Source organism: Triturus cristatus, chromosome 1_2 (assembly GCF_964204655.1).
Source record: "Triturus cristatus chromosome 1_2, aTriCri1.1, whole genome shotgun sequence".
Classification (NCBI taxonomy): domain Eukaryota; kingdom Metazoa; phylum Chordata; class Amphibia; order Caudata; family Salamandridae; genus Triturus; species Triturus cristatus.
The window spans coordinates 472,844,018-472,865,616 of NC_140580.1; positions in this window are offsets into that span (position 1 = coordinate 472,844,018).

The following is a 21,599-nucleotide window of genomic DNA, read 5'->3' on the forward strand; positions in this document are numbered from 1 at the left end:
AGTAGAGAGTAGTAGAGTGAGTAGTAGAGAGTGAGTAGTAGAGAGTAGTAGAGAGAGAGTAGTAGAGAGTGAGTAGTAGAGAGAGAGTAGTAGAGTAGCAGAGAGTGAGTGGTAGAGAGCAGCAGAGAGTAGTAGAGTGAGTAGTAGAGAGTAGTGGAGAGTGAGCAGTAGAGAGTGAATTGTAGAGAGTAGTAGTAGAGAGTAGTAGAGAGAGACAGTAGTAGAGAGTGTAGTAGAGAGTGAGTTGTAGAGAGTAGTAGCGAGTGAGTACTAGAGAGTGAGTAGTAGAGTAGTAGAGAGTGAGTGGTAGAGAGTAGTAGAAAGTAGTAGAGTGAGTAGTAGAGAGTGAGTAGTAGAGAGTGAATAGTAGAGAGTAGTAGAGAGTGAGTAGTAGAGAGAGTAGTAGTAGACCGTGAGTAGTAGAGAGTAGTAGAGCGTGAGTAGTAGAGAGTGAGTAGTAGAGAGTGAGTAGTAGAGAGTAGTAGCGAGTGAGTAGTAGAGAGTGAGTAGTAGAGTAGTAGAGAGTGAGTAGTTGAGAGTGAGTAGTAGAGTGAGTAGTAGAGAGTAGTAGAGTAGTAGAGAGTAAGTGGTAGAGAGTAGTAGAGAGTGAGTAGTAGAGAGTGAGTAGTAGAGAGAGAGTAGTAGAGAGTAGTAGAGAGTCAGTAGTAGAGTAGTAGTGAGTAGTAGAGTGAGTAGTAGAGAGTAGTAGAGTAGTAGATAGTGAGCAGTAGAGAGTAGTAGAGAGTGAGTAGTAGAGAGAGAGTAGTAGAGAGTAGTAGAGAGTCAGTAGTGGAGTTGTAGAGAGTAGTCAGTCAGTGTCAGTCAGTCAGTGTCAGTCAGTCAGTCAGTGTCAGTCAATCAGTGTCAGGAACGCTCCCGTTTATGCTAGGCATCATGATGACAAGGAAGGACATGTCTCCATAAAGATCCCGGCAGCCAAGTATCCGCGTTGGAGGAGAATTAGTCCTGGTTGGAGGTCCTTCTTGTGTGCAGTTATTGGCAATTTGAAGCACCCCTTAGCAGGGGATCGAGACTCGACTGTGTCCACTTTCAGTGGTGGTGCGCGGTCTAGTAGTACGCCCTCGAGACGCTTCGGAAGAACTGATGCGCATGCGCGAAGATCGCGCGGCGCACTTCAACGATTTGAAAACCGTTGACAGGAGCGTTCTCCCTCAGCGCTTCTCGTCAATCTACTGAAGTACCTCAGAGAACTTATAAGACGACTCAAAGTTATCAGTAGGGAAGTAGCGAATGCTATCTTGTAATTCTTGCATGTATATTAGTTTTCTCAAGCCTTTTCTGAAATTCTTTACCAGAGAAACAAGGTGAAAACCAGAGCAGCTTCTGACCTCCGTCGAGGGAAAAGGCAAGAGTCGAAGTTTGGTAAGGGGAGTTGCTTCTGTGAAGAGAAGAGCCCCCATTTCGCAAGTAAGATTGTTCAAGTGATTTTCAAAGTCCACGTTTGCAGACTAAGAGACTGTTGGTGATTAAGAGTAGCAGTAACAAGGAATCATTCAACCTAGAGCTCTAGAGGTTATCAAGAACTGAACCAAAAAGAACTAAGTTATGGTTGGACTTCCAAATTGATTGAGAACTACTTATGAGGAACTCAGTATATTCTTCTATTTAACCTTAAGGGATACACATGTTGTCTATGTGAGAAACTTCCTAAAAGCAAGGTGACATTCAAGTTCTTGGGAGTTTCCTTCCAGTCGGTCAGATAATTACACAATCCAGACAAGGCATATAGAGAGGAGCTAGCCTCAGCTGGGACTCAGGTAAATAGGTATAAAATAGAAAGAGAGAGAGCAAGAGAGGTAATTGAGAACTTTGGGCAAGTTTATGTTGTGTTCTCTTTTGCAGGTGACTTTCTTTCTGAACATAGAAGTGAGGAGAGCGACCTGAGTCAAGAGGCAGTCTCTCTTGTTTTGTCTTCCACTTCCCCTTTCCCCCGGGCTGAAGTCAGTGACAGTTGTCTTCACCTGTCGCTGGCTTTGGCAGGAAGGAATTGGGACTAGTCATCTGCCTCCGAGGGAATCGACCCCCTGCCGTTTAAGCAGTTCTGACAGATTGAAGTGCCTACCTCTTAATTGAGGATTGCAGATTCCCTCCTGGGCAGTATGGCTGAGGGTATAGATTTAAAATCCTTGACTAGCATTTTGACCAATATGCAGGAACAATTAAATAGTGCCCTAGACGATAACAAATCCCTGAGGGAGGAAGTTAAGAGGTCTAGTCATGAATCCATGCAAACAAGGCAGAAATTAGATGAGTTGGTGGCTTCAGGGTCAGTTCTTAAGGGTTCCCTCCCTACGTCAAGTTACCCCTCCTCTGCAGACATTTCCACTCAAGTCATTCACGCAATCTCGCCAATCATTCCTTTGGCGCCCCCAGAAAGATTTGGTGGAGATCCTCTTAAGGCGCAAATATTTTTGACCCAGTGCTCGTTGCACTTTTTATGTCGCCCAGTGATCTTTGCTGAAGATCAATCTAAAGTGGCCTTTATCCTGTCGTATCTGAATGGCGATGCAGCTGCCTGGTCTATGTCTCTGGTCACCCGGAATGATCCAGTTTTGTATGATTTTGAAGGTTTCAAAAAAGAATTTTCAAGGATTTTCGATCGACGCTCTGCATCCCAAGCCACGGATAATGAGTTGTTAGAACTCAAGCAAGGATCTCGAGACCTTGTAGGATATCTGGCGCAGTTTAATAAATTGATTGTAGAGACCAATTGGCCTGAAGAAAAAAGAGCAGCCATATTTTATAGAGGATTGAAGGATGAACTAAAAGATGCGCTCGCCCAAATTCCTCGAAGACCCACAGAAATTTCAGAACTGATTGATTTGGTGCTACAGCTCGATCACAGACTGAGTGAGCGACGTAGTGAAAAGAAAAAAGACTTTCGACCTTTTCCTCCTCGCTTTGACCGAGTTAAGACGGAAACTCACAAGACTTCAGACGGGGCTTCCACCGAAGAACCAATGCAAATTGGATCCGTCAGAGGGCCCCTGACTAAAGAAGAAAAAGAGCGTCGACGAAGTGCACAACTCTGTTTATATTGTGGATCAGCAGGGCATTTTGTAAAAGAGTGTCCAAAAAGACCAAAGGTTTCTCAGCAGGGAAAAGACAAGCTTCACCCGTAGAAGGAGCTGCGCGGGTGGAAGCAATTACTAAGTCAGCTCAAGAACCTCAGCAAGTTGTGAACACTTTACAGTCTGCCGCTCCCCATTTGGTAGTCTCCTTTACCATAAGTTTTCGAGGATTGGAAATAAAGAAGGTCTCAGTGATGTTAGATTCAGGGGCTACCGGAAATTTTTGTGACATCAATTATGCCCGCCAGCAAGGAATCAAGTTTGTCAAAAAAGAAATTCTGGAGGCAGTGAGGGCTGTGGATGGTACAAATCTATCTTCAGGACCTATCACCCACGAAACTGAATTAGTTCGATTAAATGGACTAAATGGTCATTCGGAGTACATGACGTTCAATCTAATTGATGCTCCTCAGTTTCAATTAATTTTAGGACTTCCGTGGCTGACAGAGCACAATCCAAGCATAAATTGGAGTAAGAGAACAGTTGTCATGGACTCCCCCTTCTGTAAGGAAAATTGTTTCAATGATCAGATCCAATCTAAAGAAGAATCGCCAGTTCTAGGTCTGGTCCACCATCCAGTTCAAATTTGTTCAGTGGAAACCAAAGAAATTCCATTTGAGTACAAGGATCTATCATCAGTATTTGACAAAAAAGAGGCCGAAAGACTCCCCCCTCATCGCCCATATGACTGCAAGATTGAACTAGAGCCTGGGGCAGTGCTCCCGTGCAGTCGTATATATGCCCTTACCGAAACTGAGAATCAATTTTTGAAATCTTATCTAGATCAATATCTAGCAAATGGATTCATACGCCCCTCCCAGTCCCCAGTTTCCTCTCCCCTATTTTTTATCCCCAAGAAAGATGGAGATCTTCGAGCATGTGTGGATTACAGAGCCTTGAATCAAGAGACTGTAAAAAACCGTTACCCTCTTCCTTTGATCTCAGTGTTACTGGATCAAGTAAAAGATGCCAAGGTGTACACTAAATTGGATTTAAGAGGGGCATATCATCTGATTAGAGTGGCAGCTGGCGATGAGTGGAAGACAGCGTTTCGCACCCGTTATGGATTGTTCGAATATCAAGTAATGCCATATGGGTTGTGCAACGCTCCCGCAGCCTTTCAGCATTTTGTAAATGATATCCTCGGAGAATTTTTGGACCGAGTGGCGGTGGTGTACATCGATGACATTTTGATTTTTTCACAAAACAAGGATGAGCATGTGCAACATGTGCGAGCCATTCTCACCAGGCTGTTTGAAAATCACCTTTACGTAAAATTGGAGAAGTGTGCGTTCCATGTTGAAAGGGTTGAGTTTTTGGGTTTTGTGCTCACCCCTCAAGGCGTCAGTATGGATACCACCAAGGTGAAGGCAGTGCAAGAGTGGCCATCTCCAACGAATGTCAAAGAGATTCAAAGTTTTTTGGGATTCTCCAATTTCTATTGAAGATTCATCCCAAATTTTTCCCGCGTGGTAACCCCCATCACTTGTCTCTTGAAGAAAGGAGTGAAGTTTGTCTGGGGAAAAGAAGCTGAAGAGGCTTTTCAATTTTTAAAGAAATCTTTTACTCAGTCTCCAGTTTTACTGCATCCCAAGACGGAAGATCCATTCTATGTAGAAGCAGATGCTTCGGATGTCGCCATTGGGGGAATTCTCTCTCAACGCCATGCAGACACCGGACAACTTCACCCAGTAGCCTATTTCTCCAGAAAGTTGACTCCACCAGAGTGTAATTATTCCATTGCCGACAAGGAGTTGTTGGCAGTGAAATGCGCTTTTATCGAGTGGCGACATTACTTGATGGGAGCTAAGCACAAAGTCACAGTGTTCACTGACCATCGAAACTTGCAATTTTTAAAGTCTGCTCGCACTCTGACTTCCAGGCAATTGCGATGGTCCTTATTTTTTGCGGACTTCAATTTTGTGATCACTTTCCGGCCAGGGGCCAGTAATGCTAAAGCAGATGCACTCTCCAGAATCGACTCCAATTCCCAAGAAAAGATCCAAGAGTCTCAATTTATTATCCCGGAGGAGAAAATTATATCAGCCACAAACCCTTCAGATTTTTCAACTGAGATTAAGAGATCGATGACTAAAACAGAAATGAATCAATGGGCCTTGGAGGAAGAAGGTAGAGAACTAAAGAATGAATTACCTTACTATGAAAATCGTCTTTTCCTTCCAACAAAGGCTCTCCAGGAAAAGGCCCTGAAGTCCTGCCATGACAATCTGTTAGCGGGTCATAAAGGAATTTGCAAGACAGTTGAATTGGTGGAAAGAAATTTTTGGTGGCCAGGGATGAGACCGCAGATACGACAGTTTGTGTCCACTTGTGAAAGATGTTTAAAAGGGAAATCAGACCGTAAGGCCCCGCAAGGGTTGTTAATGCCATTGTCCACTCCACCACATCCTTGGCATACGGTTTCTATGGATCTGATTGTAGATCTCCCTCCAAGTCAAGGATTTAATACCATCCTTGTAATGGTAGATACCTTTTCAAAGATGGCTCATTTTGTCCCACTTAAGAAAATTCCCAATGCTCCAAGTTTAGCTCAGTTGTTTTCCCAACATGTAGTGAGGTTACATGGGATTCCAAAAGTTTTGATTTCCGATCGAGGCTCGCAATTTGTTTCCCATTTTTGGAAGGCCTTCACTAAGAGGTTAGGAATAGATGCCCGCTATTCCACTAGTTTTCACCCGGAAACAGATGGGCAGACAGAAAGGGTGAATCAAGACCTAGAACAGTACCTCCGGCTTTATCTCTTAGATCAAGGGGCAGAGTGGTCAGAGTTGGTGTGGGCAGCAGAGTTCGCCTATAACAATGCCAAGCATTCTTCCACGGGAAATTCACCATTCTTTCTAAACTATGGTAGACATCCTAGTTTAATATTAGATAAGGAAGAAAGTCCAGTCCCTGCAGTAGAGGTATATGTAAAAGAAGTTCAAAATTCTTTAGCTCAAGTAAAAGAAAATCTAACCAAGGCTAAGACTTCTTTTAAAACTCAGGCAGATAAGAAAAGGAGAATCAGTCCAGTTTTTAGCCCAGGAGATAAAGTGTGGCTATCCACTAGGAACCTCAGGTTAAAAGAAAATCGAAAGTTTCAGCCTCGCTTTATTGGTCCTTTCCAAGTAGACAAGATGTTAAATCCAGTGACAGTCAGAATCCATTTGCCTTCCCATCTCAAGGTCCATCCAACGTTTCATGTATCCCTGCTAAAAAAGAGTCCACCTAATTTGAGACGTCAGGCACCTACTAAACCAGTTTTGATAGATGGAGAAGAGGAGTTTGAGGTACACAAAATTTTAGACTCCATGTTTAGGAAGGGCAAATTGTGTTATCTGATTGACTGGAAGAACTTTGGTCCAGAGGAAAGATCATGGGAGCCTCACACCAGCCTTCATGCTCCAAGATTGATTCGTGAATTTCATAAAGCCAATCCAGCAAAGCCTAGATTGGGGGAGCGCTTTTTGGTGGGAAGTACTGTCAGGAACGCTCCCGTTTATGCTAGGCATCATGATGACAAGGAAGGACTTGTCTCCATAAAGATCCCGGCAGCCAAGTATCCGCGTTGGAGGAGAATTAGTCCTGGTTGGAGGTCCTTCTTGTGTGCAGTTATTGGCAATTTGAAGCACCCCTTAGCAGGGGATCGAGACTCGACTGTGTCCACTTTCAGTGGTGGTGCGCGGTCTAGTAGTACGCCCTCGAGACGCTTCGGAAGAACTGATGCGCATGCGCGAAGATCGCGCGGCGCACTTCAACGATTTGAAAACCGTTGACAGGAGCGTTCTCCCTCAGCGCTTCTCGTCAATCTACTGAAGTACCTCAGAGAACTTATAAGACGACTCAAAGTTATCAGTAGGGAAGTAGCGAATGCTATCTTGTAATTCTTGCATGTATATTAGTTTTCTCAAGCCTTTTCTGAAATTCTTTACCAGAGAAACAAGGTGAAAACCAGAGCAGCTTCTGACCTCCGTCGAGGGAAAAGGCAAGAGTCGAAGTTTGGTAAGGGGAGTTGCTTCTGTGAAGAGAAGAGCCCCCATTTCGCAAGTAAGATTGTTCAAGTGATTTTCAAAGTCCACGTTTGCAGACTAAGAGACTGTTGGTGATTAAGAGTAGCAGTAACAAGGAATCATTCAACCTAGAGCTCTAGAGGTTATCAAGAACTGAACCAAAAAGAACTAAGTTATGGTTGGACTTCCAAATTGATTGAGAACTACTTATGAGGAACTCAGTATATTCTTCTATTTAACCTTAAGGGATACACATGTTGTCTATGTGAGAAACTTCCTAAAAGCAAGGTGACATTCAAGTTCTTGGGAGTTTCCTTCCAGTCGGTCAGATAATTACACAATCCAGACAAGGCATATAGAGAGGAGCTAGCCTCAGCTGGGACTCAGGTAAATAGGTATAAAATAGAAAGAGAGAGAGCAAGAGAGGTAATTGAGAACTTTGGGCAAGTTTATGTTGTGTTCTCTTTTGCAGGTGACTTTCTTTCTGAACATAGAAGTGAGGAGAGCGACCTGAGTCAAGAGGCAGTCTCTCTTGTTTTGTCTTCCACTTCCCCTTTCCCCCGGGCTGAAGTCAGTGACAGTTGTCTTCACCTGTCGCTGGCTTTGGCAGGAAGGAATTGGGACTAGTCATCTGCCTCCGAGGGAATCGACCCCCTGCCGTTTAAGCAGTTCTGACAATCAGTGTCATTCAGTGTCAGTCAATCAGCGTCAGTCAGTCAGTGTCAGTCAATCAGTGTGAGTCAGTGTCAATCAGTGTCAGTCAGTCAGTCAGTGTCAGTCAGTCAGTGTCAGTCAATCAGTGTCAGTCAGTGTCAGTGTCAGTCAATCTGTGTCAGTCGGTGTCAATCAGTCAGTGTCAGTCAGTCAGTGTCAGCTAGAGCAGCTCTGCTGACCTGGTTCTCTGGCTCTAAAGCAGCTCTGCTGACCTGGTTCTCTCTCTCTAAAGCAGCTCTGCTGACCTGGTTTCTCTGTCTCTACAGCAGGTCTGCTGACCTGGTTCTCTGGCTCTAGAGCAGCTCTGCTGACCTAGTTCTTATGCTACAGAGCAGCTCTGCTGATCTAGTTCTCTGACTCTACAACAGCTCTGCTGACCTGGTTCTCTGGCTCTAAAGCAGCTTCGCTGACCCAGTTCTATGGCTCTGAAGCAGTTCTGCTGACATGGTTCTCTGGCTCTAGAGCAGCTCTGCTGACCTGGTTCTCTCCCTCTAAAGCAGCTCTACTGACCTGGTTTCACTGGCTCTGCAGCAGCTCTGCAGACCTGGTTCTCTGGCTCTAGAGCAGCTCTGTTGACCTGGTTCTTAGGCTCTAGAGCAGCTCTACTGACCTGGTTCTCTGGCTCTAAAGCAGAACTGCTGACCTGGTTCCATGGCTCTAAAGCAGCTCTGCTGATTTGGTTCTCTGGCTCTAGAGTAGCTCTGCTGACCTGGTTCTCTGCCTCTAAAGCAGCTCTGCTAACCTCGTTCTCTGGCTCTAAAGCAGCTCTGCTGGCCTGGTTCTCTGGCTCTAAAGCAGCTCTGCTGACCTGGTTCTCTCCCTCTAAAGCATCTCTGCTGACCTGGTTTCTCTGGCTCTACGGCAGCTCTGCTGACCTGGTTCTCTGGCTCTACAGCAGCTCTGCTGACCTGGTTTTCTGCACTCACGATGCATGCACCCGACTTCGCGAAAATATATTAAAAAATAATATAAGTTTAATATAAGTACAAATATATTATTTTGATGAATATCTTACATAATCTCTTGCCTTAATATGTATATTAAAGACATATACATATCATTTTGGAACATAATTTTTTTTTGCGGGAGTTGCGCACCCAGCGCGCCCCAGCACGTATATGATGTCACGCGGGACCCGCAACCGCGCAAACATCTCGTACTGTAATGCGCATGTGTCGCATATGCGCGGGAGCAGGAGTCACAGACTGGTCGCATACCAATCGCGCATATCACATGATATTAAATGTATATGATGTAACTGAAAAACACGCAGCCGTCGCACACCATACGCGGATCCTTCATGACTTTTGTAAAATGGCGGCTAGAATGCACGCACCCACCGTGATGTGTACACTTTGAGTGCGCGACTCCGAAAAAATTGGATTTCTTTTTTAAAGAAAATAATATAAATATATTAAAATAAAAAATGAAAACAAGAAAATTAATCAATATTTCAGTTTTAATAAAAAAATATTTTTTTTTTGCAATTTTCAGAAAAATATATAATGTTATTTAATGAATAAAATATTTATAAATAAACAGTTAAAAAACTGTAGAAAATCAGTTCAAAAAAATAGATATAACAACTATCACACTTAAAAGTTAGCATTTAAAAAACCTTTGAAATTCACTGAAAAAACCATAGGTTTCAGGGGTGTAATAGTTAGCTGCCCATTTCACTCATACAAAACCATAGAAATTCCTCCGTTATAGTTAGTTCTGCTAACTATAACTCATGCGCCCGCAATGCACTGCTGATGATGTCACATATTGCATCATTCATGACATGGTCAGTGACATCTCAAATGACATCACTGATGACATCATCCACTTGACAATCTGATACACCTCATCATACACTAGTATAACCTTTCATCACTCACAGTAAAATACAGAGTACCATATTTGAAACCATTGACACACCAATACCAGTTACTACATACCCACACACTGATTCCTATGTCTACACACACAACTACCCATTCAACAACAGAATCATCTATACATGCAGTCATTAATTAATAGAACACTATCAAATGCACTTATACACATATATAGACATTGACACATCAGCAGTCATCTTAGTCGGTTATGCAGTCATCCTACTCACTCATGAAAAAAATGTATCGCACTTAAATTTACTCACTTACACAATTATCCAACAACACCTCATTTATTCAAACACATAGTAACTCATCGTTAATATGTTAAAAAAGCATCATTACAATTATACACTCATTCATATAGTTACTCTCACAATCACTGACTCTTACACATACTTATTTATATACACCAACTCTCACATACAATGCCTTTTATTTTTTTACTTTGTTGAAGATGTACAACTAAAACATATATTCACTCACCAACACGCAAATAAATACACTCAGTCCCCCAAACAACTGTTTCCACATGCACTCTTAAACCCATACACCTAGTCTATCAACCATTCACACATCTATGCATAGAGTTACACACACCCCATCCAACCACATACAAACTCAGTGTCCCATACAAATACTCACCCAACTAATCAATAACTAATATACACACTCATGTAGTTAGTGACCAACTGATGCAGCATGTTATACAACAACAGAGACAGTGCTGCACACATTCACATAGTTTAGTTGCTAATCCATGTATTAAGTGAGACACTTTTAATTACTCACTTAAAAAGACAGTCAGACAGCTACTAAATCCTCCATCTAGACAGTTATATATCCACTCAATCTTCAATACAGATTGGTATATATATAATACATATTTAAATTTCAAACTAAACCACATTCAGTGGATGATGTCATCAGTGATGTCATTTGAGATGTCATCAGTGATGTCACTGACCATGTCATGAATGATGCAATATGTGACATCTTTAGCAGTGCATTGCGGGCGCGTGAGTTATAGTTAGCAGAACTAACTATAACGGAGGAATTTCTATGGTTTTGTATGAGTGAAATGGGCAGCTAACTATAACACCCCTGAAACCTATGGTTTTTTCAGTGAATATATATATATATATAAAACTATAATGAATTTAATTTGTAAATATATATACGTAAAAAACTGCCCATATTTACATATACTTACCAATATACTTACCAAAAAACGCATGGTGAAGGCATGCATGGTAAAAGGCATGCGTGGTAAATGCATACCGGGTAAAGGCATGCATTGTAAAAAAATGAGTGGTAAAACCGGCGTGTTTATTGTACTGAGTCGTAAAGGCTGTGAGTGGTGCAAGGTAGTAGGGGAATTGTCTGGTAGCATCAGGGAACATCGCTGGTTTTCCAGCGATGTTCCCTGAAAAACGGCGATAACCTTGCTGATACGACCCACAGGGTCGTATCAGCATAATCCACCACAATGTTGGGGATAGGTAAGTCTGCATTTTAGCAGACGTCAGTTTTTGGAGAAAACAGCTGTTTTCTCCAAAAACTAACGTGTGCTAAAATGCTGGGGCAGCCTTGTAAATATCGCGATGTGAACATCAGCGATATTTGCAAGGTTGTCCATCCGGGGTGCGCCCAGTGACACCCACTTTGCATCTCATTAGAGATGCAAAGGGAGGCGTTGGGAAAAAGGGTGCTAACATGCGGTTATGCATGTTAGCACCCTCTTGTAAATAGGGTGATAGTTTTATCTCCGCTTCTTTGGCTTTTTAAGCCAAAAAAGCCGAGATAAAGCCCTTGTAAATATGCTCCTTAGTTTATATGAGCAAGATTTAGAGGTATTTAGGACTTGTAAGTTTGTGATACAATTTTACAAATTCATCTTACCCCCAAGTGGGAGTCTCTTTAAAAAGGGACAAGTGTGATGTATTCATGTTTATGGAAAGATGAGGCCAATCATGCAGCTGCATGTGGAAATACTTTCCTGGGCACCAGGCTCCTTTTAGATGCCTATGGTATTACCATAAACTATGTGTATTCAAATAGTAATTGTACTGCTGTTTTTAGTTCTTCAGATTGTTGCAAGAGTTTACAGTTACTCAATAGTTTATGTTGGTAAAATCCTCCAATATCCAGATTTTTAATGTGGGCCTCGAGATGTAGGTTTTTTGACTAGCATGACACTTAGAGGCTTATCTCATTGCAAAATTTGAGGTTGATTATCAGCTGATTGGATTGCATTTGTTCATTTGTAAGGAACTCTGGGTTTGGTGAGAGCAGTAGCAATTCTTTTTTCTGGTAAAATATTTTAATAGACAACCGCAACATTATTACAAAAGCACATTCTGATGTGAAGCTGGTTTTATATATTTAATAATTATAAGCAATGGTTGCATCAATTGTGAGACTTCTGTGTCGAAGACATTCCTGTATTTTTGTTTGGCAGGAAGTCAGGCATGAGTGTTAGGAGTTAGTCGTAACTTAGATGTATGCAGCTGGGTATCATCAGCACAACTGTGAAAGCACCTATCCAGTTCTGTTAATAAAGATCTGGGGGTTTGACATAGATTCTGCACAGTAAGGTACTAATATCGAGCCATGGTGGACACAGCAAGAGACAGGGACATGTCTTAAGAGTGGTTCATCGATTTTCACTTGTTTGAAGGGCAGGACCCAAAGCAATGCAGTACAGTTTCTTAATTTCGAGCTTGTAATTTGGTGTAAGTAGGCAGATTGTATAGTCCATAGTTCCAAAGGGAGACGATATGACTAATATAATTAAATCAGTCACATAAAAGGTGACGGGAGAAATGCTTGCAAAAAGCCTAACCACTAGCAAACGCTCAGGGTAGCATTCCAATCCATCATTTTTTGCCCATTGTGCCAATCTAGAATATGGCCCGCCTTATGCAGATCTGTACTGTCCGTGCTCCTCAGCTCCTCATGGGAACAATCTATTTCAAACTGTCAAATGATATCCCCTTCATTCCTTCTGTCACCTTTTTATTTTTGCTGTAAGCCCACTAAGTGGAACAAGTATACCTAGATGTGGGTCCTGTGCCCTCTAAGCCATAGGACTCAAGCTATACCTCACTGGTAAGACCTATAAAGGTTGAAACTTGTCTGGCGTTACTTGTATTACCATCTGGAGGGGCCCTGGCCTAGAAGTTTGGGCTGGAATGATCCTATTTGAGGTGGACCATGACTGATTTGTATAAGGTGGGTCTTTGTCTAGAATGGAACAGTAGGCAGAAAACGATGGGTTGGGATGGGGCCGAGAGCAATTGTTAGGGGGTGAGATTAATTTGAGCATTTCTTTCATCTTCTTCTTGCTTTTGCAGTATTTACCCTAAGTGCAATGGGTTTGCCCAGACGTGGGTCCCATGCTCACTGTGTCATAGAATTGAATCTGTATCTCACTGATGAGACCCAAGTAGATCACAAATGGTCTAGGGTTGCTTGTGTTACCATCTGGAGGGGACCTGGTCTAAACGTTCAGGCTGGTCCGTTCCTATTGTAGTTCTCTGTCTAGAATGGCAAAGTGGTCAAAAAATAAAACAATGGTATGGAATGTGGCTCAGAGAGATTGTCAGTGGCAGAGATTAATTCAAACATTTTTTCTATCACCTTTCTGTTTTTGTAATTACCTTAAAAGTCAGTTCTCATTACTTTTAAAGTATCGTCCACCAAGACTCTGAGCATAGTCTTGAGCTGTTTCCATCGGTTACCCCACAGACAGTGAACGAATGTTGATGTAATATAGTGGTCCCTCCGAAAGATGGTATCGTATAAGTTGCTACTTATTGTGTTCCGCTGTACATAATGCTGCCGGTGGGTATTGTTCTTTAAAATTACTTTGAGTTGATGGGGCAGGAGTTGGAGCGCTGTACATAATGTTACTGCATGCGGGCTACAGTGTGCAATAGCATGGTGGTTACCGCTCCCCCTATGGTGACTGCCTTGTGGTATCGTTTTTGGTTCTTAGTTTGGTCCTCTAACGTTTTTTGGGGGAACCTAGTATTAGGAAGTTTGGATATGAACCATATTGCATGTTCGCAACACACTCCACCACGGGCAGAGAAGGCAAGACAGGTCTCTGTTTGTAAGATAGGATTGGATGGCACACTCTAGCACATATACGTTTACGTCTTGGAACGTGCGTGGGCTCGGTTCCATACACAAAAGACATAGAATTTTAGCGCAGCTTAACCACAGGAAGGTGCATATTGCGCTCCTGCAAGAGTCTCATCTCACAACGGCTGAGGCCATTTAAATGCAAGGGAAATGGAGGGGGCAGTTGTTCCATACCTCATACTCGGCATTTGCTAGGGGAGCCGCAATTTGGATCCGGAATGGCACACCCTTTAAATTGTTAGAGCAGCGAATTGATGTGAGTGGCAGATATGTGCTTCTGTTGGGTACTCTGGAGAGGCGTCGTGTGGTATTGGGAAGTATATATGCCCCAAATGTGGAGCAGGATAGATTTCTGGACCTGTTATCCACGGCATTGGCGGGGTGGGACTCTTACCCGTGGGTGTTGGGTGGCGATTGCAATGCAGTGCTTGATATAGATCTGGATAGGTCCCACCCGCCATTGCACAATACAGGAAGCAAGAAACAGGCTGAGGCTCTGCGTAGATGGGCGGATGGGTGGGGAGTGAGTGATGTGTGGCGCATGAAACACCCAACAGCTAAGGAGTACTCCTTCGATTCACCACCTCATGGCCTGCACACCCGTATTGACAGGATTTTTTGTTCACTGTCCCTGGTAGCTAATGTGTTGGACACTACATATTTAGGTAAAACCCTTTCTGATCATAACCCGCTGGAAGTAGTTGTGAAATGGGGGAGGGTGCCTACCCCTGTTCCGACATGGAAACTGCAGCCCACTCTGCTAGAGGACTCGGTGTTCAGGGAAGCGCTATCCACAGCAATAACACGTTATTTTGAGGTGAATGCACATACTGCCAGCACGCGGCAGCTTGAGTGGGACACATTTAAAACAGTGCTGCGGGGAGTTGCAATTAGTACACAGGTGGGGGCCCGTGCTGCTGTACTTACTTGGCTCAAAGCTGTTGAGAATAGCCTACGGGAGTTAGAACAGGAGACTGTACGGGGTGCTTCGGGGAACGGGAAACTGCAGGACGCTAATATTCAATACGCAGAACTGCTGGAAGACTTACGAGTGCTAGATTACTCCTTATACACCCGAAAACAGCATGCGGAGGCTGATAGGACGGGACCATTGTTGGCCAGGATAGTCCCCGACGCCCCACAGACGGCTCCGATACTTGAAATTAATACACAAGAGGGTATTCTTGCAACCACACCACTAGAAATAAACATGGCCTTTCAATCATATTATGAGACGTTATATGCCGGCCCAGCGGAGCTGGATCAGAGCGAGTTTGACTCCTTCTTCGAGGGACTCCCCCTCCCGCAGGTCACAGATGAGATCAGGAAGGGGCTTGAGGGCCCGGTGACGGAGGCAGAGATCAGAACGGCTATCCGGGCACTTCCTAGGAATAAGACTCCGGGACTGGATGGCCTGCCGGCTGAGTTTTATGTGACTTATATGCCATTGCTGGTTCCGCATCTGCGCCAAATGTATCAGGAGTCTCTGGAACGTGGCTCTTTGTCACTTACCACACTTCAAGCTCTGGTGGTCTCTTTGCCCAAACCGGGTAGAGACAATAAGGATATTGCGAGTTACCGACCCCTTTCATTACTCAACACCGACTATAAAATCTTAAGTAAATTGTTAGCTAATAGGCTCCAAGGCCACATGCCCCGACTGATTCACACGGATCAGTGCGGGTTCGTACCGGGCCGTAGTACAGCCCATAACATCCGGCGGTTGCATCACCTTATGTCGCACTCCAGAATGCACCCTCAACATCAGGGGTGTATTTCTTTAGACATGCGTCAGGCTTTTGGCTCTCTCCGATGGGACTACATGTTCCGGACTCTACCGCGGTTCGGGATACCGGATGCGTTCATACAATGGGTTTCCCTTTTATACACTAACCCCACTGCTAGAGCTCGTACGGGACAACATATTTCGCGACAATATGTAGTGGCGAGAGGTACGAGACAGGGCTGTCCGCTCTCCCCCTTGCTTTTCGTGTTGGCTCTGGAACCCCTTTTGGAGAAGGTTCGTAGACTGGCGCTCCATAAGGGTATTACAATTGGCCACGATACGCATGTTGTCTCCGCCTATGCGGACGATATTATCCTATATCTTGCGGATCTGGGGGGTGTCTCATCGCCCCTCCGAATTTCGCTCATTGTCAGGGCTTGCTATCAATGACACTAAGTCATATGCCTTCGCTTTTACGGAGGGGTTGCTGCGGGACACTCTACAATTTGGGCAGTGGTCATTCCGGGTGGCGCTGACCACGATTAAGTATTTGGGTATTAACGTGTATAGGGAACCAGGGGATGTCATAGATGGCAATGGCATCCGTGCGATAAACTCACTGAGAGGTCAAATAAAGTTCTGGACGTCTCTCCCCCTCTCGGTTGCCGGTAGAGTGGCTATTGCCAAAATGGTGATGCTCCCGCGGTTACTTTATTACTTCATAAACCTACCCCTTGTGCTTCCGATGAGTGTGTTCAGGTTGCTGGATACGTTGTTGGTGGAGCTGATCTGGGGTCCGGGTCGGCGCAGAGTGGGCCTAGCCAAGCTGCAGCTGGCCAGCAGGGGCGGGGGCATGAGCGCACCGGATTTTAAGGCATATTGTTATGCGGGACAGCTGCAGTGGTTATCATATTGGATAGTGGGGCGCAACCTCCAGGAAATAGAAATGTCACAGAGAGAATGGGATGGAGGCCGCCTGCAAGCGCTGCTGCTGCCCGGTGGAGTGCTCGCGCAAACTGCTCCCCCGCTGCTGAAGGTGGCAATAACATACTGGAAAAGAGCATTGGCTTACACGAAGACATGTATTCCATATGCACCTAATATACCATTACTTGGTATAACTGCACCCCTGGGAACAGTTTCCCGGAGACACATCTCTACATGGGCGGAGGAGGGTGTAGATACTGTTGGTATGTTGTTTGCAGATCACACACTGATGAACCACGACACGTTTGTAGAGGAGAGGGGGGTGCCGAATACTCTGTTTCTGCTACACGCTCTCATAGCGCGATATATTAGAACCACTTGGGCTCCTTCAGGTGAGGAACCTCCGGCACACACGTTGGTCCATTTGCAATACTTACTGGGGAATGGCCGCCATTTGACTAGATGGTTATACCAGGGTATTCGGTCACATGCAGGAACGTCCCTACAGACACTCCAGGATAGGTGGTCAGCAGACCTGAATAGGGTGTTTAAGGAATGGGATACTATACTAGACTATCCCAGAACGGTGTCCCGTAAAGCGAAGTTTATATTCATCCAACTTATGATTTTACATCGTGCCTACTTGACCCCCCGCCGGCTGCACGCAATGTATCAGACCGCTGCGGACGCATGCCCACGATGCAAGAACCCTAGTGCCGGCCTGCTCCATATGCTGTGGACGTGCCCGCGCTTGCGGCACTACTGGGCGGAGGTGCACGAGGTCCTCGGGGAGGTGGTGCCGGGAGGGCGAGGTGTACTGGTGGAACGTTCTCTACTGGGGTGGGGTATGAAAGCCAAAAGTGGCAACCCCATGATCAGATTTGCTAACTTAGCGCTAATACTGGCCAAGCGTGCAATTACTAAACGCTGGAAAACTGCTACGGCGCCGTTGGTGATGGAGTGGCATGGCGAGGTGGTGAGATGGGGCAAAGCAGAGGGGGCAGAACTTAAGAGGGAAGAAGACCGGGGAATGCGCAAAAAGCCCATCTCCTTAGAGTGGAATGCGATACTGGAAATCTTTAAGGCGACAGAATTGTAAGGGAGATGTGGTCGGGGTTGGAGGATAAGGGGTCCTGCATTTATGTATCAACTGTGTGGGAGGTGGCTAAGACGTAATCATTGGATCATATACGCAATATTTATATGCAAAGGAGTTGCTGCTAGTCCGACCTTTGTCTGAGTGTGTTGTGTCTTTTTACTAGCTACATGCAATTTATGAGGGTTCATGGGGAGGGAACGGGGGCTATTTGGGGTGGTTTTGTTTAAAGAGTCATGGCCTATGATTTGAGTTGTAATATGTCAACAGAATGTATAATGATTGGTACAACTGGTCAGACAGTTCGGTAATGACGGACATATTTTTTGCAATGTATGTTATATGTGTGGCATGACAATTAAAACCTTAATACATATATTTTTTTTAAAAAAAGTATCGTCCACCAGATTCACCAAAGAGATTTCAGTGCTATGCTCTGGGAAAATCCTGATTGAAAGTCTTTCTTTACATCCAAAAAACATTTAGGAGTTGCGGGGCAAGATGATTTCCAAAGTTCTTCTTTTGGTGTTTTCAAATAGCATTTGGCATGTCTACCTTTTTAAGGAGTCAGGAACAGAACCATACAGAAAGGTCAATTACCTGCAAAAGGACACAAAGGAACACATATTCGCTGACAGAAGTATCAAACCTTTTGAAACTGTTGACCACATTCCACAAAGTAAGTAATATTCTGCACTTCTAACCAGCACTTACAAAGGAAGGGGAAGATTTTCAAACAATTTGCACCAGGTTTCCATCACACAAGTGGCGCAAACTGTTGATTTGGAATTAACATTCCACTGCAAAACTTTGTTTGCACTGGAAAGTATCCTTAACGTGATGCAAAGTACAACTAGTGCTGCTTTGTGTTGCTTTGCATCAAGGGGGTGTTCCAGGGGAGGTACATGGTCATTCCCATGCACCCACCAATGGTTTTTGACACAAAGGCCTCTCTAATAACATTTACAGATGGGGGTTTTGCACCAGAAATTAATGCTTTTTGAGGCTGGTGGTAATGTGGAGAATTGTTTTCACTTCTTCAATCTTTTCAAACGTTGCTGCACTGTACAGGGTACAAATCCAGTACAAACCTTATACTGGCTATCACGCACATGTCCCTGCACTATCATGCAAGTGTGTATACATTGACACATGGCAGTTCAAAGTGCACCAGCACTGGAAGAGAGAAAGATATTGCTCTATCTAAGTAGATATTGCTTTCGTCTACTCTCTCCCTTTGACCCAATGTAGGAACGAAACTTTGGTTGTAGCACTGCATTGCATAAAAAGTTAGTAAATTTGCCCCAAAATGATTTCCTAGAAGTCAACAGGCATGTGCCTTTTCTTCGCCATTATTGCAATAGACTTTGTAGGGCGCCACTACCGCCGAAAAATATATTTATCATTTCTCTATACGAGTATTCCAGCGTTTCTATTGCTTGGAAATCAATGGCAGGCTGATGTACTAGTCACACAATGGTAGCATGGATGATCCTGATTAGTTTGGGGTTTCTGTGATCAACTAATTTGATTTTGATGAGCCCATTTTGATGCATCACAATTAGACATCCTCAGCATGTGAAGGATATACACAGCTTTGAGGTGTTGTGCCAGACAGTAGATTTTGTCCTGAGGTGATCCACCAGAATGAGGGTGTAGGTCGAATCGTCGACACTGGATTATGGATTGTTCAGTGTGTGTATATGATTCAGTACAGAAATCAGAATGTGTACTGAACTGTGTATCATTAAAACAATTGTGTACATCCCTTCTGTTTATATTTATCATATTTTACTATTCTCATCGCTGCACCTAAGAGAGCACTGCGCCACCTGCACCAATGTAATTTACAAACCATTTATTTGGAGAATAAATGCAAGAAGTCATTGTTGGTATAGAGAAAGGCTTTATTGTATTGATGTTTACAAAACACATAATTAACCTCATGGTGATACATAAATGAAACCAACAGAACCGTTGGAGTTTATTTTGGTTCCGTTATTGGGCAAAAGTGTTTGGTCCTGCGTATTTTTTTATTCCCATGTTTAGCCGTTTAGGATGATTGCATACCCAGCATATCTAAAATCACCCTGGTGATTTTAGTGCAATCTTCAAACCACTCTTTAAATAGAGTATCCCATTGTGCAAGTTTCGTGGAAACCCATGTGCAAATTTAATGTCAGCATACATAATGATCAGTACATTACTTATGTATTAAAAACGTGCTGGGTGTGCAATCATCCTTCAGTTATTTTTATTTTATACAATTTCTTAGCCCTGAAGAAGTTGCGATACTTGATACCCGAATAGTGACGAAACTAGTGTTGGCTGAGAGTGGTGTTACCATGAAAGAAGAAGAATAAAGGAATCAATACTTTTGTTGATGCTGACCTATGATTTACCATGTGAAAGACATTAAGCGTGTGCTGGGGAATTGGATGTCTTAACTGGGTGGTCTAGGCCACATTACAGGGAGAGGGGTGGTTCTCCCTACCTTACGAGCACCGCGCCATAGACATTGCGCATTTGGATAAGATGTACTTTCCCTAGGGGCGCCACTACCCTTACACAAATCCCCCCATACTCAAGAACTGTCACACTTTGGGCTGGCATTCTTCAATGCACACACTCTTGCATCACAATGCAAGAGTGTGTGAGCTCTATCAAGCATAGGTTTAGAAATGGAAGGGTTACCTTCCAGTACAACACCTATACTTCAATCCTTTTACCTTTTTGCATGTGTGTCTTTTTAGTGCAACATTGGAAAAATGTGGAACGTTTTAAAACATACTCTACTGTTACTCTTGCCTTGAGGAGGAACATTATTTTGGCCAAAATCCCAGACTACAATTGTTTAGTAGATAGGGATTTGCATCAAAACCTATGGGTGTTTGCATGGGAACACCCATATACCATCCATGAGGCACCTTTTTGACACAGAGTAGCGCAAAGTAATGCATAGCGTTACTCTGTGTTACATTAGGCAGCTTTCCAAAGCAAATCATGATTTGCGTCGGTAAGTAAATCTGTGCTGGTTTAACGTCACTTCTGTGATGCAAACCCAGCGCAAAGACTCCACAAGTTTGGGCCAAGGAGTATTGTACTCTTAACCCATTGTAAACATTAGCATCTTAGAAAAGATATAAAGCTGTTTTCTGTAATTTGTGGCTTATATAATGTTTCTGTCTTGATTAAGCAGTATCTGCCAATGAGAATGTTTTGTGTGGCATCACATGCATTGCACTGAATGTCACTTTTTAACTTTTGAAATCACCTTTGTGACACTCTGTCATGCATTCTGTATTGGCTCAACTGCAGCGTTTTCCTCTGTTTGAGATTTATAAGAGGCTCACAATCAATTTTTTGAAACCACAGTATGTTTGACGATTGTACATTATGGAACTTGAATTAAATGACCTATGGAGCTCAAGGCAAAGGCAATTGCCTATTATATTTTTAGATACTATTGATGCTTTTGAGGCAGCGTCATGTTGAGCATGCTTCAAAAGGCTCGGAAGCAGAACATCAAATAAAAACCCATGAAGAGTAAAGGGGGAAAGATAAAAATACAACCTTTGCAAGATATTACATCAAAAACGAGCTTATGATAAAGAATATAAAGATTATTCTGGCAGACTGATAGGTGATATTGAAACAGTATTTCATAGTTTATTCACAAATACTATGGTACTGACGGTCCTACTGCAAAATGAAGGATTTATGAGTTAGTACCCAAGTTTAACACAACTACTGATAAAGCCAGTAGGATTGGTCATCATATAATGCATGCAGACAGACTACACTTATACTGTCACCTATTTTCAAAGTCTAACAAATATACAGACTGCCAAATATACAGACATTAAAGCACACAAAACAGCAGTTATATGTGGGTGTATGTGTGCGCGTGCACACACTCACATATATGTAACAAGGTGCTTTCTATGGGATAATGGTGTAATGAAAAACAACGTGTTGTTTTAATAGGAACTGTGCAAGGGCACA